At 38.5% G+C, this 14,286-nt stretch overlaps 1 protein-coding gene across 1 annotated transcript in view; it reads left to right on the plus strand.

Annotated features, from left to right (window-relative positions):
- FOXP2 (forkhead box P2) overlaps positions 1–14,286 on the plus strand; it is a 445,577-nt gene that overhangs the window by 63,705 nt on the left and 367,586 nt on the right. The window contains exon 2 of the mRNA XM_040596053.1: positions 6,114–6,260. The gene's annotated coding sequence lies outside the window, so the exon portion shown is untranslated. The remainder of the gene's footprint in view (positions 1–6,113; positions 6,261–14,286) is intronic.

A 14,286-nucleotide genomic window follows, 5' to 3' on the forward strand; every position in this document is an offset into this window, starting at 1 on the left:
AGGAAAGAATGGGAGTCTACAGCTGGAGCTGAGGAGGAAGATGAGGGAAGGTAGGGCTGCTTCAGCCCCAGCTTAAAGAGGCTGAAGTCATTGTGCTACTGCAGCCTCTCTGGAAAACTTGCCTTCACCCCAGGGCGTTGTATGCTCTGTGTGTGTGAAATGAACCAAAGAGCACAAATAGCAGTTACTCAAAAAGGTGTCTTGCATCGCTTTGCGAAATAAGTACATACCAGCCCATATAACGATGACGATAAAATAAATCAAACTCTCATAGAAAACTCCACAGTCTAGCTGAACACTTAATTCCATCCCAGTCTGCCAAAGTTCAGAAGGGACATTTTGGATTTGAAGATGTCTCAAGGATATCGTCCTGCTTACAACTCCCAGGAGCAAACAGGTCGCTCCACAAGATCCCTTCAGGCACAGTGGTGTTCACATTTTTAGATTAGGTCTTCCTTCTTTTTTATAACAATTTAAATCATTCCCTCAAATAAGCATATGCTCCTACTGTCTAGCCTGGCACGGTCTCCACGGTTTTGTCAATCAGTGTCTGTTTTTCAGACTTCCTGCCCTTGTACCTTTGGCTTCAGCATTGCTGACCCTCTCTCCATCCTGTCTAAGCCCTTCCCGTGTCCCGGCATTGCCTAGGGTGACAAGGAGGCATCCTGGCTGTCACCGAGTGCTCGCCTCTCCTGCCTCTGTCCCTCTGGCTCCACACGCATGATGTGTTCCTCCCAGGGCTGCAGGAGGAGACAGCATTTTCAGCAAAAGGGAGAGTGGGTGACAGAGGAAAAGGAGAATTTGAGGGGGCAAGAAAAAAATAAAAAACTGAATGAAGTTTTACGGAATTCCTCACATCTTTCCCTCTACAGAAGCCTTTTGCACTCCCTCCCACCCCCTCCCCCATCTAGGAGTGCTGCAGCTCTGTGAGGTGTGTTAATGAGCGAGCTCTCAGGGGACAGGGATCAAAAGCATTTAGAAATGAGGTGGATTAAAAAAAATAATATCTGAAGTTCTTGCTATTGTCACGTCAGTGCTGGTGTCAGTTGCAGAGCCCTGACTGAATTGTGTGTGATGCTGCATGTCTGGAATCATACTGAACCAACACAGCGCTTGTATCTTCAGATCCTGCCGTGTGTCCCTATGTTGAACGGCCGTCTCGTGTTGGAAAGAGAAGGGCAGACGGAGCTGGGAGGAATATCGGAGAAAGGCGACGGCACTCTTCCCGCTGGGGGTTGCTGGAGAAAAACATTCCCAGGCATACTTGCCGCAAGAAGTGCTATGCCAGCATACCACTACCTGTTTAACCTCCCCGAGCTTGTGTGTTGGTCTGATGATAACTTACCAACCACTCCATGTGACTGACCCAAATCCAGCAGTATATCTTTGTTAGCAGATTGTCGGATAGATTTTTATTTTTATTTTTTCTAGATTGCTAGTTAGCCTGTCTTCTATCATCTCTCTCGTACATGGCATTTACTTTGGATAGCAGACAGCTAGCCGTGCAAGGGATTATTCAGAGATGGATCTTACCTTTGGTTTTATGCCGGTCTGTCCTCTTTAAATTTGTGTTTCTGGTCAATATGTTGGTGGTTCGTTTGTTTTTTGTTTTGTTTTCTTTTTCTTTAAAAAATTGGATAAATTGCAAGAGAAATAAGGAGTATTTCTCTAACATTTAATGAGTTGATCCAAATTCAGAAGATTTGAAGAGTTCAGCACACAGGTGATGAGAGGACTAGATTTGAAAATATTACAAATTTTAGCAGGTGTTTTCAGGCCCTGCAGGAGTTTTATATCAAAGTATAGGGAAGGTCATTGGTTATCTTAATGGCACCAATACATGGGTTCTAGTAGTAGAAAGACCGTTTTATCTGTGGATAGATAATTTGTCTTGCCTTTCTCTTTTTGCCTTTCTCTTTTTTTTTTTTTTTATGTAGGAGAAGGGAAGTAGTGCCAGCTCTGCTGTTTTCTGAAATACTGACTTTTTGATCACAGCATAATCAACTTCCTTAAATTGCAGACAAACCAAACAGCTTAATTCAGTTTAACAACATTTAGAGTGGTTTGCAGGATAACATTTTAATTATTTGCATCATCATTGATCCCTTGTTTACTCGTTGTGTTGTCTTCAGATTAGGACAATGATACCAGGGATCAGCTGGGAGGGATTTTTGCACAAGTATATTTGTGTCTTTTGTTGCCCTATTTTAATGTCTCTTTCGTAACAGAAGTTTCAGCATTTACTAGCCAAGCAGTGATTGTTTTTGTGAGGTAAGATTTCTGGGTAAAGGCTTTCAGGTAAACACAGAACTAAAGACACATGATTGTAATGCTACATTAGACTGACTGTACAGTTACATACGAGAGTAAATATTACTCAATCTTAAACCAAAACTCCAATCCGGCCCTTGATTGTTTATAGGTGATGATTTCAGGCCATATCCTGTTCTAGTCTTTTATTTGGTTTCACCCAATCGGCTATAGGTATTGAAAGTAAAATTAATAGGATACTTACGTACAGAAACGGAGTTTATAACATATTTAGTCAGGGACCTGAGCTCTTCTGTTTTTGGTAAATAAGACTTATAATCCTAAAACAATTGAGAAACTTGCTTGTGTAGTCCTCCTCAAATACTTTTTCTCTAATGCATTCTTCTGTAATATATTCTAAAAATAAGTGGCAACCATGAGATAAATTATTTTATTAATGCTTATTTGGGATGTCTTTGTAATGCAGCTGTGGCTTTATGAATTGCCAAAAAAATTCCCATAACACTAATGTAAATAAGATCATGTTACAATGTGTAGTTTTTACTTTGTGTCTTAGGCAACTTGTGGAAATGGTGGGAGCTTGCACACAGGCATAGCTATTAATAGCCCATATTAGTATATGTGTACTCTGGAATATGTTTGTGTCTTTAATTTTATAAGTTACTTGTATCAGTGTGCTGTTTCAGAAATAAAAATCGTAAGCTAAGGAATTCTTCATGTAAAAATTTCTTCATACATCTTTGGTATGAGTGGATTTTCATCAGGGGTATAATTGAATTCTGGAATATTTGGAATTAATTTTTAAAGCAGGCATGAACACTCGTTTAACCTTTGGATGGGAATATATGACAGGTGGTTGAAAAGAAAGCATTCTGAGTTTACACAATTTTGGGGGTGAGTTGATTCCCAGCGCTTTTAGCTGAGGTGATTGTGTATCAACTTTTCCCCCCTCATGTGCACTTGTGTGAAAGCGCCAAGATCACATTCATGGGAAGATTTTGTGAAGTTTTAAATCGTAACTTGAAGCCATGTGTGGCAAGAGTGACATTCACTGCTTTTTATTTGGCAGCCAGTAGGTAGCTGTCCTCTAATACCTGTTCTTGTGGTGTCCTTGCTCAACATCAAAGTAGTGGCAATGTTAATTCTGTACTGTTGTTGTTACTAGTATCAAATTGTTTGTAAAGGGTTTATCCTGCAGTAGTATTTTACTTTCTGTAGTATACCTGGAGTCCAGTCTCTGAATTTTGCAATTTTGTGAGAAGCTTGTCTTTGCTCATAGACAAATTCTAAGACATTCGGTTCTTCTTTGCTACAGCTTGCTCTTATTTATAGTCAGTATCACAGTGACGTGCAGGATATCAAACAGAACTTGGATTCCTTTTGAGCTGAATGGGTTATATTCCTACCCCTAAGATTTTACATTCTAAACAGAGAAGTTGGACAAATGGTCAAAGGGAGCCGTGGCCCAGAATGTTGCTATAGGCCAGTAGTACACGGCTCTTTGATCATTAGCATGCTGTACAGTGAATTTTCTTTCATCCTCAGTGTAGCCATTTGAGCTGCAGAAGCAAACAGAGCAGCAAACATCATAGCAGCCTCTTCTCTTGCGGAGTGTAGAAGTGATGAGGGGGAATAGATAGAACAGTAAATATACTTTGATCCGATATATCAAGCTGACCAAAAAAAGTATCAGTAATTCAAATTCCTCACCATCGAGTCTAAAAAGAATGTTAATTAATAGGTCTGTGCGTAGATGTAGTGGAAAATTTCTGATTTTGGGGGGGGAAACATTAGGGTATTAATTTGTGCATCTTGCAAAAGGGATTTTGGTGCATACTGATGTCTGAACAAAGTTATTTTTGTCCTGTTATGTTTTTTTTGTGCTAGTACAGGCTGCTCTTCGTATAATGTGCCAATGCATAAGTCTCCATATAGGGATACTCAGTTCACAGACACAAAGATCTGTGTCTAGCAAGACAGCAGAAAGGACTGGCTATATTCCTTTGGTACACCTGGTAGGTGTGGATGGAATTAATTAACATAGTTTTTGCTGAAAAGTGACATGCCAGTCCATGACAGCAAAAAGTGTTTGTTCCTGATGACAGTCATTCACTTTCTGCTGGTTCAGAAGGCTTCCCTGAAGGAATTTTAATTGATCTAAACTTACCCAAAATAAATCAGAAACACTGCTGTATCCTAGAGATTAAAGCAAAAGAGAAGATATTGGAATAGAGAGTGTTATGATTTTTAAGGTTTACTTTGAGATGAAATTTGGGACATGGAGATGCTGACCTGCATTTATATAAGTGCTGAACTGAGTTGGAACACATGGATGAAGTTACAGACTCAAACGCATGAGACCAGTAAAGAACTTGAGAAGCAGAACGTTGCTTTGTAGCCTTCTGCCCTGACTGCTTTGGGACTGTGGACCGGGGAGAGGAAGGCTACTGCTGCTTTACAGTAAGACTTTGCTTCCTCATTTGATTATCTTTTTTTGTCCTGTGGTGATGCTTTTTTGGAAAAGACAGTCAGATTTCTTAAGCATGTAGTAACGTCCAGAGAACCACGGGAATTCACTTTGCAGTTCAAAAGGATATAGCCTATACTTCAAATGCAAGTAAGACTGGACTCCCTGTGTACCTAATGCAGTCGTTATGGTTCTCATGCAGTTAATATATTGGTGTAAATGGATATAAGAATTTGATGAATTAGCACTAGCGTAGATTAATATACAACAAGGTAGGACTGGTCATCCTGGTTCGGACCAATAGTTCACCTCTGTCTCCAGTGAAGGCTCTCTTCTGAGGGTGCCTCCACTCTCCCTTTTGACTCATGGAAACTCCTTCCATCAACAGCATCGTTGGGAAGGAGTCCACAGTTATGTGTACCCATTTTGTGGAGAAGAAACTCCTGCTTTTTCTTTTGACCTTGAGTTTTACTAGGCAGCTCCTGAGTTCAAGGGATAGGGAACAGATGACGTCTGTGCAATCTGCCCATCTTCTTCAGGGTTTTGTAGTCTTCTGTCATGCCCTCCCTTAAGTTGCTTCTTTTTGTCTGCATAGTTGTGGCATACTGAAGTGTTCCTCATATGGAAATCATTCTAAGCCTTTGATCATGTACATTTTCTTCTCTGAACCTTTTTGCAGATTAATTCTGTTGAGTTGTGTTCTGTGCTGGACACCAAAGCAGAGGATACTTTTCAAGATGGGGACTAATATGGTGGCAAATGATGTGTTATGCTTTGTTCTTTATTCCTTTCCTAGTAATTTTAAACATTCAGTTTATGGTTTTGACTCTGATAGAATGGTAAGTTTTAAATTTTCACGGGACTATCCATCACAAACCCCAGGTCTCACTTTCTGAGCAGTAAGATGTGGTGCAATAGAGAGCTGTTTTGGTTAATAGAAGATTCAGATCAGAATATTTATCAATAATGGGTAGCCAGGACAGTTTCCAGTGAACTTGTGTTCAGCAGATTGTGATTGCCTACTGGAACCCTGCCAAAAGTATTCAAGATTTCTTTGTGGTGCAAAATAAATAGTCAATGAGAGGAAATTATCTTTTTATTTGTACGCTTACGCTTTTTAAAGTAATACGAACTTTTTATTATTAATCTTGGGAGTGGAGTAGATGACTGATTTAGGAGTAGTGACTACTTGACATGTTTCATACAAAGAAAGAAAGAAAGGTGTAAAATGTGTAGGATTTCTTCCAAGGTGTGCAGTATATGTGCGTAAGAATGGCCCTGAAGTGTGTTTTAAAGAGGCGATTATAATACCTTGGTATAAAAAACCTATATGGATGCTTGCATTGACTGTATTCCTTTCCCTTCTTACCCTTAGATAATTTCAAGTGAAAGTTAAGGACCTTTTGTCCTGATCTGTAGTAGAGGTGACAGACACTTCTGGAAGGAGGATCAGTTTGAGCAAAAAGGAAAAGACCGTCCCTTCCGACAGCACAGCAGGGTGACCAAGTGACTCCGAAGAAATGTAAGTGATTTGTAACTGACCTGGCGCTGTGGCTGTTTCTGCTGTGGCTTTATGTGCTCTGTGGGAGGAACACAGTGCCACATCACTGAAATGTGTTGCTTGTAGATGTAGAATAAGTTTAGGAAGAAATTTGTGGACCATACAGAAAATACAAACTCCTCCTATGTTTGTGTGATGGTAAGCTATGTTACATTTTATTTTTTTCCAAGTAGCGATTGCTATTGGGAATTGTAAATGGGAATTGGCAGTTGTAGATGGGAATGAAGTGCTGTAATAGTCACATACCTGTTTTTCAAACGTTTTCAACTCATCTAGATCTGAGTTAATTTAGATACATAGAAACTAAGCAGCTGAATCTCTGTTAGTCATCCTAGGTTGGGCCTCAGGAGAGAAGCAGGCATCTCCAGCTCATCCTAAAAGTAACGGCTAGGGAATTCAGTATTATGCATTGTAATTTTAATAATTATTATGCATGTATGTATGTATATATATATGTATGTGTATATATATGTGTGTGTATATATATTAAAAATATTATCAGGTAAAAATTAATAATAATAATAAAAGTGTAGCTCGTGCCTCTCCATTGACCACTTTGCTTTAACCTAAGTGTTGTCAACCCTTTCAGCTGGCATGTCTGTGTAAGAAGTAGTGCCAGCTGCTTTTCCCCTCCCTATATTTTTCTCCCTCAGCATGTGTAGCTGTTCATAAATTTGGAGAATGGATCTGGCTGAAATTAACCAATTGTTTGTATAGTTTTGTTTTTACCTGGGTTTATCCCAGTCTTCTCCCATATGGCTGTTGGAGGGCTGCGACTGGTACAAAGGGTGATAGGGGTGGGAATTCACAGCCTAAAGTATGGGGGAGTGCACGATAGCTTCTTTTGGCAGCTGTGCTGGTTTCTGCAGCTTAAATTGCTTGATGAGCTATAGTCTCAGACCTTGTAGATATTTTTGGTGCTCTGCCATTTATAAAAGTGGAAAAACTTGAGTGAGGCACCCTTACTTATTATCTAATGCGGGGACTATTGTTCTGTTGTGCATTTCACCCTGTGGTAGTGCAGGGTCCTTTATATCATTTATAAATTAAAATTCAAATCTCTAAAACCAGGAAATGGCCACAAATGGCTAGCAAGTAAGCAGGTGTCTTATAGTAATTTATAGTGTTGGCATGGTACTGTATAATTCATATATACATACGTAATTTCTGAATCTTAAAAATGCTAGCCTGATTTTGTATAGCACCAAGCATCATGTGTGGGTTGGGTGATATCATATGATTAGCAGTTGGACTAATTTAGTCACAAGATCTTTGCCTCTCCTGAGCAGCAGAATACTGAATATCATTTCATTCTCACATTAAATACCTGATGGGAGGGTGTAAAGAAGATTGAGCCAGACTTCTCCTTGGTGCCCAGTGACAGAGTAAGAAGCAATGGGTACAAAATGAATACAGAAAATTCTATTTAAACAGAATATAAAAAACTTCTTTCCCATGGGGATGGTCAAACACTGGATCAGATTGCCCAGAGAGGCTGTAGAGTCTCCATCCATGGAGATACTCAGAACCCAACGGGACACAGTGATGAGCAGCCTGCTGCATCTAACCCTGCTTGAGCAGGGGGTTAGACTAGATGTTGTCCTGAGGTCCCTTCCAACCTCAGCTGTTCTATGATACTGGGCATATTTATAGGTAAGCAAAATCAGACAAGATTCTGCTATTTTATTTTATATTTCAATTTTTTAATTAATTTAATTTTTCCTATTTTGATGTATTTCGCTGTTCAGTTTAGGCTTTTAGTTAAGTTTTGGCTAAAGATGAGAGATGGCAGAAGTTGTGAGCTTTCTAAAATGTGTTAAATTATATTTAAAGTCTTGTGAATATAATTATGAAAATCACACCGAAGTCTGTGAAAATATTTTTTAGCTATGAATTAACACCATAATTCACGTGATGTGGACAGTCACATGATGGGGGTTTTAGATGTTTAAAACGAGTATCTTTTTCACTTGATCCATGGAAAGGAAGGTACATTTTTAGTATTGTTTCCTGTTTGGGGGGGGGGGGGGGGGGGGGAAGACAAAACTAGGGACAAAGCCTTGGAGAAGAGATCCATTAATCCACTGTAGAAAGAGCTGTCTTCCTGAAGTCTTGTCAAAGGTCAATGAGACCTATGAAGCAGCCTAGCAGTTTCATTATAAGCTCTGTTTTCAGGTACTTGCAAATGGCCATTTTGGGACAGTCCATAATTCAAGTGGATGCCAATGTAAACATGTAAAAACCGGGCAATTTTACAGTGAGACTTAACAATATAGTCTTTCATCTTCTACAAATGTGTGAATCAGGGGCTTCCTTGTATTTTGAAATACTTAGGAAAAAGGAACTCTCTCTTCACAAATGACAGTTTTCTTGATTTTCAACTTTTATTAGTTTGGCAGACATTTTCTGTCCACAGTTTTGCTGTAGGCTGCATGCCTTTGCAAAAGCTTCCGTGAGATGGGTGTATCATTTCTGAAAATGGAAAAAAAAACCCAGATGTTCTAAAAAAAGGTCTAGGAACTCTCTGATTCGCTTTTGAGCAAGGACTTGAAATTTGAAAGTGAAGCTTTAATGGGGTCTTTTGCCATGCCTCTGAACGTCTATCCTTATTGCAGTGAATTACAAAGCTTTTGAAAATTGCTGCTTACTCATAATCAGAAGAGGCATATTACTTTGTCAGCATATTCTGAAAATATTCTCTGTATATTCTTAAGCTCCTAGAAGTGATTGAGTCTGTCGTGGCTTGGAGATCAAACACTATATGGCATGCACAGATCCCCTGTTATTTTCACAAAAGGGTCTTGTTTTTTTAATTTTTCTGGGACAGTCTATTTTGATTTTTATGCTAGTTGAGAATTCTCTTTTTCTGCATCTGACGCTTACTTTTCCCATGTACTTTTTGAGAAGAATGTCAAGAGTGGGATTAATTTCTCCTGACATTAGCCATATAAAACATAGGTGGTGTAAATCTGAGCTGGTCACTTTAGACATCTTTAGTCAGTGAAGAGAGATGGAGGCTTCCAGGGGAGGATTCCCATAGCCTCCTTTTATGTCTGTCTTGAGAGGAATCATCCTTTGGAGATGCCTGCTTCTTGTGACTGACAATAAAAGAAGCCTAAGGTGACCAGCACAAATTTAGACATCTAACTTTTCTGTTAAATGTTGAGGCAGAAAAATTCCATCTCATGTGACTTTATGTGAGACTTAAGAGGCAGGATTTTTACCACTGACATTGCCAAAATATTGCTTTCCCATGAGTAAATAAAATTCTTTGAAAAATTATTTCTTTGTGGTTATGCTGATACTCATGAGCTTATTAAAAGGACATTTTCCATTTTGCTTAGCCATTTTATGTAACCATTAAAAAAATGACTCTTCAAATGCCATTTTAGTATTACCTATGAAATGTCAATAGATTTTGAGGGTTTTTTCTCGTATTTTGTCTGTTGCTTGAGAAATACAAATGTTTCAACTCTTATGTCATTACTAATTTCTAGTAAGATAGCAAAAGGGATGTATTGTGAGATTCTAGCATAGTTGCTTTACTATGGCTTGCAATAATAGACAATATTGTTGCTAATACAACAGACGAAAATGCACTTTTAGCTAATTTTTAAAAGCAAGCAATTGGATTACTTTCCAATTTGAAAAAGATTACTATCAACTAATATTGATAATGTGTTCTATTAGATGAGATTATGATGAAATGCTTCTTTCTACTTGTATTGAAGTATCGTAGATTTCTTTGTACTATCAACTGCTGCATATATTTGAGTAATGGCAACTACATCACCTAACAGAGGATGACAACATACCACCTTCTTCGGTTCCAGTATTGCCAGGCAAGGGCTGTATGTGGGGAGCACTTCCTTGCCATCAAGTAGTTGAACATCTCTAAAAGACATGAAAAGGAACATCAGTTTTTTCTATTTGCTTTTAGTTAAAAAACAGGTGTATGACACAGAACTTGTAGTGTAACTTATTATTAGATGTCGTTTTGTGGCTAATTGCTATGTATTTGAATTGCTAACTTGGATGGCTAGACTTATTCCATTTGTGTTTTTAACATCACTGTGATGAAACAATGGACAACAGTAGAATATACTTCTGTTGGTCTCAATATTGTACTTGTCCTATTGTAGAAGAAATGCACATGTTTGTTATGGTAAACTATTTCTGTACTTCCACTTACAGCTGATTGATTAACCTCATTGGGGTTTGTCAAATTTTCCTTCAGTTTTAATTTTGTTTTGAACATTACTTTTTGCAGCTGGGATGTATCTTTCATTTTGTCTCCATCTTTTCATTGTTATTTAAGATGTGGTGAGTTAAGTGTTGCATAGTTGCAAACTGCATGTATAATAGCATAAAACTACAGAGAATACCTGACTCCTGGAATCTAAATCTACATTTGACCTGAGGAAGTGATTTGTGGTTTTTTTTAAGAGTACTTGCATAATAGCCTAAGGAAAGTGCTTAGAGAAGGTAGGCAATCGCATGTTAATAAAATAATTTTAAGGTATTTTCTCTTTACATATATATATGTATATATATAAAAAATATTGGCACAAAATAGCATTCACCAGTGTTTGTGTCTCAGTATCAGTAAGCCTTGTACTATAAACATGAACAAAATATTTCCCTTAGAAATGCTGTCATATCAGTACTCGCTGGCCAAGATTCTCACTGCTAAATCCGCAGAACTTCACTGAAGCTGACAATCTGGCTCTTTATGTGGTTGATATAAGTTTTACAGGCTTGATTTTTTTTTTCACAATTGTCTGACTTTATTTGAGTTGAATTTGTAATATTCCTATCCTTCTGCTACTTTTAAGAATATTTAGTTTTGAATGGCATTTTATGCATTATCACAAAAATCCACCAAAAGAACCCTAGTTTTGAGAAAATGAAAAGGGTGGTTCAGCCAAGGTGCCACTAAACAGAGGATGTTTGAGTAGTGAAGAACTGTGTATATTTGTATCAAACTATAAATTTTGTTTTATGATTGACATTTTGTCCTGACCCTCTTAGAGATTTCAAACTGAGTATATCCAACAGCCTGAGAATATCAGGGTCCAGTGAGTGAATCTGAGTATAGAAACCTGAAGAACATCCAGTAAAGAAAGTCATTATTGACTACATCAAAATTAACAGAGCAAAAATTGCCCATAACATGGGCAGCTAAATCAGGTGGGTTTTTTTAATAATAGGAATTTCCATGTGGCCAGTCCCATTCTGTTGTAGGTAGCGAATCAAGTTCCCATCGCACGGTTGGTGGATTCAAAATTTAAAGACAACGTGGAGTTTCAGATAGGGGGAAAGGGAAAGATGTTTTGTTTGTTGCAGGCATTTTTAGGAAGTATAAATATGTATTGATAGTTTTTTTTAAAAACTACCTGTGTGCTATGCATCTTTTCTCAAGTTGCAAAGCAGGCAAGAGAAGAAGGAAAAGTTTTTAACAGCATGTCTTCATTTCTTCAGCCTATATAAGCTCTCATCTCTAGTGGATTTTGGATGGTTAGATTCCTGAATACTTGGTTGACAGCATCGATTAATTGGACCTTTTGCCCATTCTGCCAATTTTCTTAATTTTTTTACTTTGTGAGAGATGCAGCCATATTAGTTTGGTATGAGTCATCTTTCCTGTGGTATAAGGGAGTGAGAGATGTGTGATAGGCTCAATAAAGATGCTGGCTAAGCAGATGCCCTTCTCTGAAATGATGATTTCACAGACTCTGGTGTCCTCCTGCATGAAGTTGCGGTGCCCTGGCATTGAGCTGTTCAGGAACTGGAAATGGTATGAAACATGCATTTGTAATGGAACACAGTATTCTTCATATAAGATCAGTAAAAGTTTTTATAGGGTCGCTGTCTGTTGGTAAACAGCTACAGTGTTATGTTTCAGAGGTAGAAGCACTTGAATGGTAACGAAGGGATTCTTGTGTACAGTTAACAAAGTATGGTGAGATCATTTAGGGCACAAGTCATGACATATATGATAATAGTAATAATACACTGCATTTCATCTGAGGATTTCAAAGAACTTTATAGAAAACATTAATGAATTAAGTATCACTCTAACCCTAACCCCCCGTGGAACCCTGCTGAGAGTACTTAAATCATCAGGTGGGCTGACTGCAGAAATACCATACCATTTTTGCTCTGTGTTTGTCACCATGCCTTTGCTGCACACCGGTAATTCAGGAAGCTTCAGTCATACATATCCTGATGAATACTTTCAACATGGAGATGCCAAGGCATAGAGAAATGGATTGACTTGCTACAGGGAGACAGTAAGTCCAGCACAAGCATCCCAACCCCAAAACAGTCCCAAAAGGTCTGGCTTCTTGCAGTGGTAGTCGGCTTGGGCTGCTGGGTCTCTGGGTTCTGCCATTGAGTTACGTGCGTCCCCTCGTCCCCTAAGCTGTGTGGGGATCGTGCCTGGATCTTGACTGTGCTCCACAGTGAAGATGAGGTTTTTGACTGCTTTGCATGAAAAGGGTTAACTTCAGATACCTGGAATGAATACTGTTGTCACCTGGCTGTTGTACAGTTTGAAGCGCTCTGTAATATTACAGCAGATAACACTATGCAAACACAGTACAGTTGGAACCTGGCCATGTAGAGTAACAATTTCATGAGTTCTGATATACTGATACATGTATATGTCAGAAAACCAGCATATTTATATGTGTTAACACCATCGGTATGAGATACATTAAACACAAACAGCTTTTCAAGGGCAAGACAGTAGTTGCACAAACACTGTAGTTGCAAAGAGTAAGAGCAGAAACCATCTGTTGTGTAGCGTATTTTGATGAAAACATCCATGATGGAAACCAAAGCTAATTAAACAGTTACTCCACAATGCAATTTAAGGGTCTTTAAATAACCTTCTTTAGAAAATCGGTTTGGAAAGACAGCTGTAAACGACACTGGGGTTTGCCCCACCAGCACTGCTGCCTGTGTAAGGCCTTTCCTGCACCATTGCTATGGACCATTCACTCACCCCTTGTCCCTTTGGCTGAAGGAGATAGCAGTAGTATCTTAGAGGTATTCTTTAATGTTTATGCTATTCTAGACCTCATATTTTGCGGTAGTGAAATATAAAACTGCTTCTCTCCTTTATCTGTAGCAACAAATGAAAATGTGTAGGTTCTCAACTGACACAATTTTGGCTAAAATCATATTTTTAAATAGAAACAAAGTATGGGTTATGCTAATAGAACCTCATTTGAAATTTAAACTGCGGCTGTTCACATTCAATAATGGAGCTATACATCAAGGAGTTTTCTGCAAAAACACAAAAATACTAATTCTTCATCCTCAGATCTGTAAATCCAGACTGATGGGATTTCAGCCCTTCATCTCTTAGTGACAGGCAGCAGCATCAGTGGAATAAAACTAAAATGTGATCCCCTTTCTCTCCACCTCCTTCCCCTAATTTTACTCTGACAGAGAAAGAATCGCAGTTTTAGCTGGTGTCTTTACTCAGGGGAAAAAATGATCTGTCATCAGGTCTTTTAGGGAGAAAGCTCTTCAGTGGAGCAGTTAAATGGTACTTTGATTCTCGGTGCATCTTATACCTGTATTTTTGCAAGATACGATAAATGATTTCTGAGACAGTTATTGAGAGCAGAATCAAGGTCATCAACCTTCCCCCAAGAGGTCATTATCCCTCAGTTCTTGTTTCTGATGAAAATGTGGAACATGGGGGAGATGGGCTCCAGATGAACTGTCTGAAACTGTGCAGTCTCAAGTGAGCAATCCCCAGCCATATGTTAGTAAAAGATGTGCTTCTGTTTTTTTCAGCTGCAAAAATCAGTGACTGTGATCAAGTTTTTCTAGATGCATTTTAATTGATTTTGCAATAATTTAGTGCATGCATGTTGAAGTATATCGTTCTAAATCCCCTAACGTGCATACATTATTGTAAAGTCCTCTAAAATTCATGATGAAAAAGAAGCCTTTGGGTAATTTGAAGTTG

This window comes from Falco naumanni, chromosome 5 (assembly GCF_017639655.2).
Source record: "Falco naumanni isolate bFalNau1 chromosome 5, bFalNau1.pat, whole genome shotgun sequence".
NCBI classification, from domain to species: Eukaryota; Metazoa; Chordata; class Aves; order Falconiformes; family Falconidae; genus Falco; species Falco naumanni.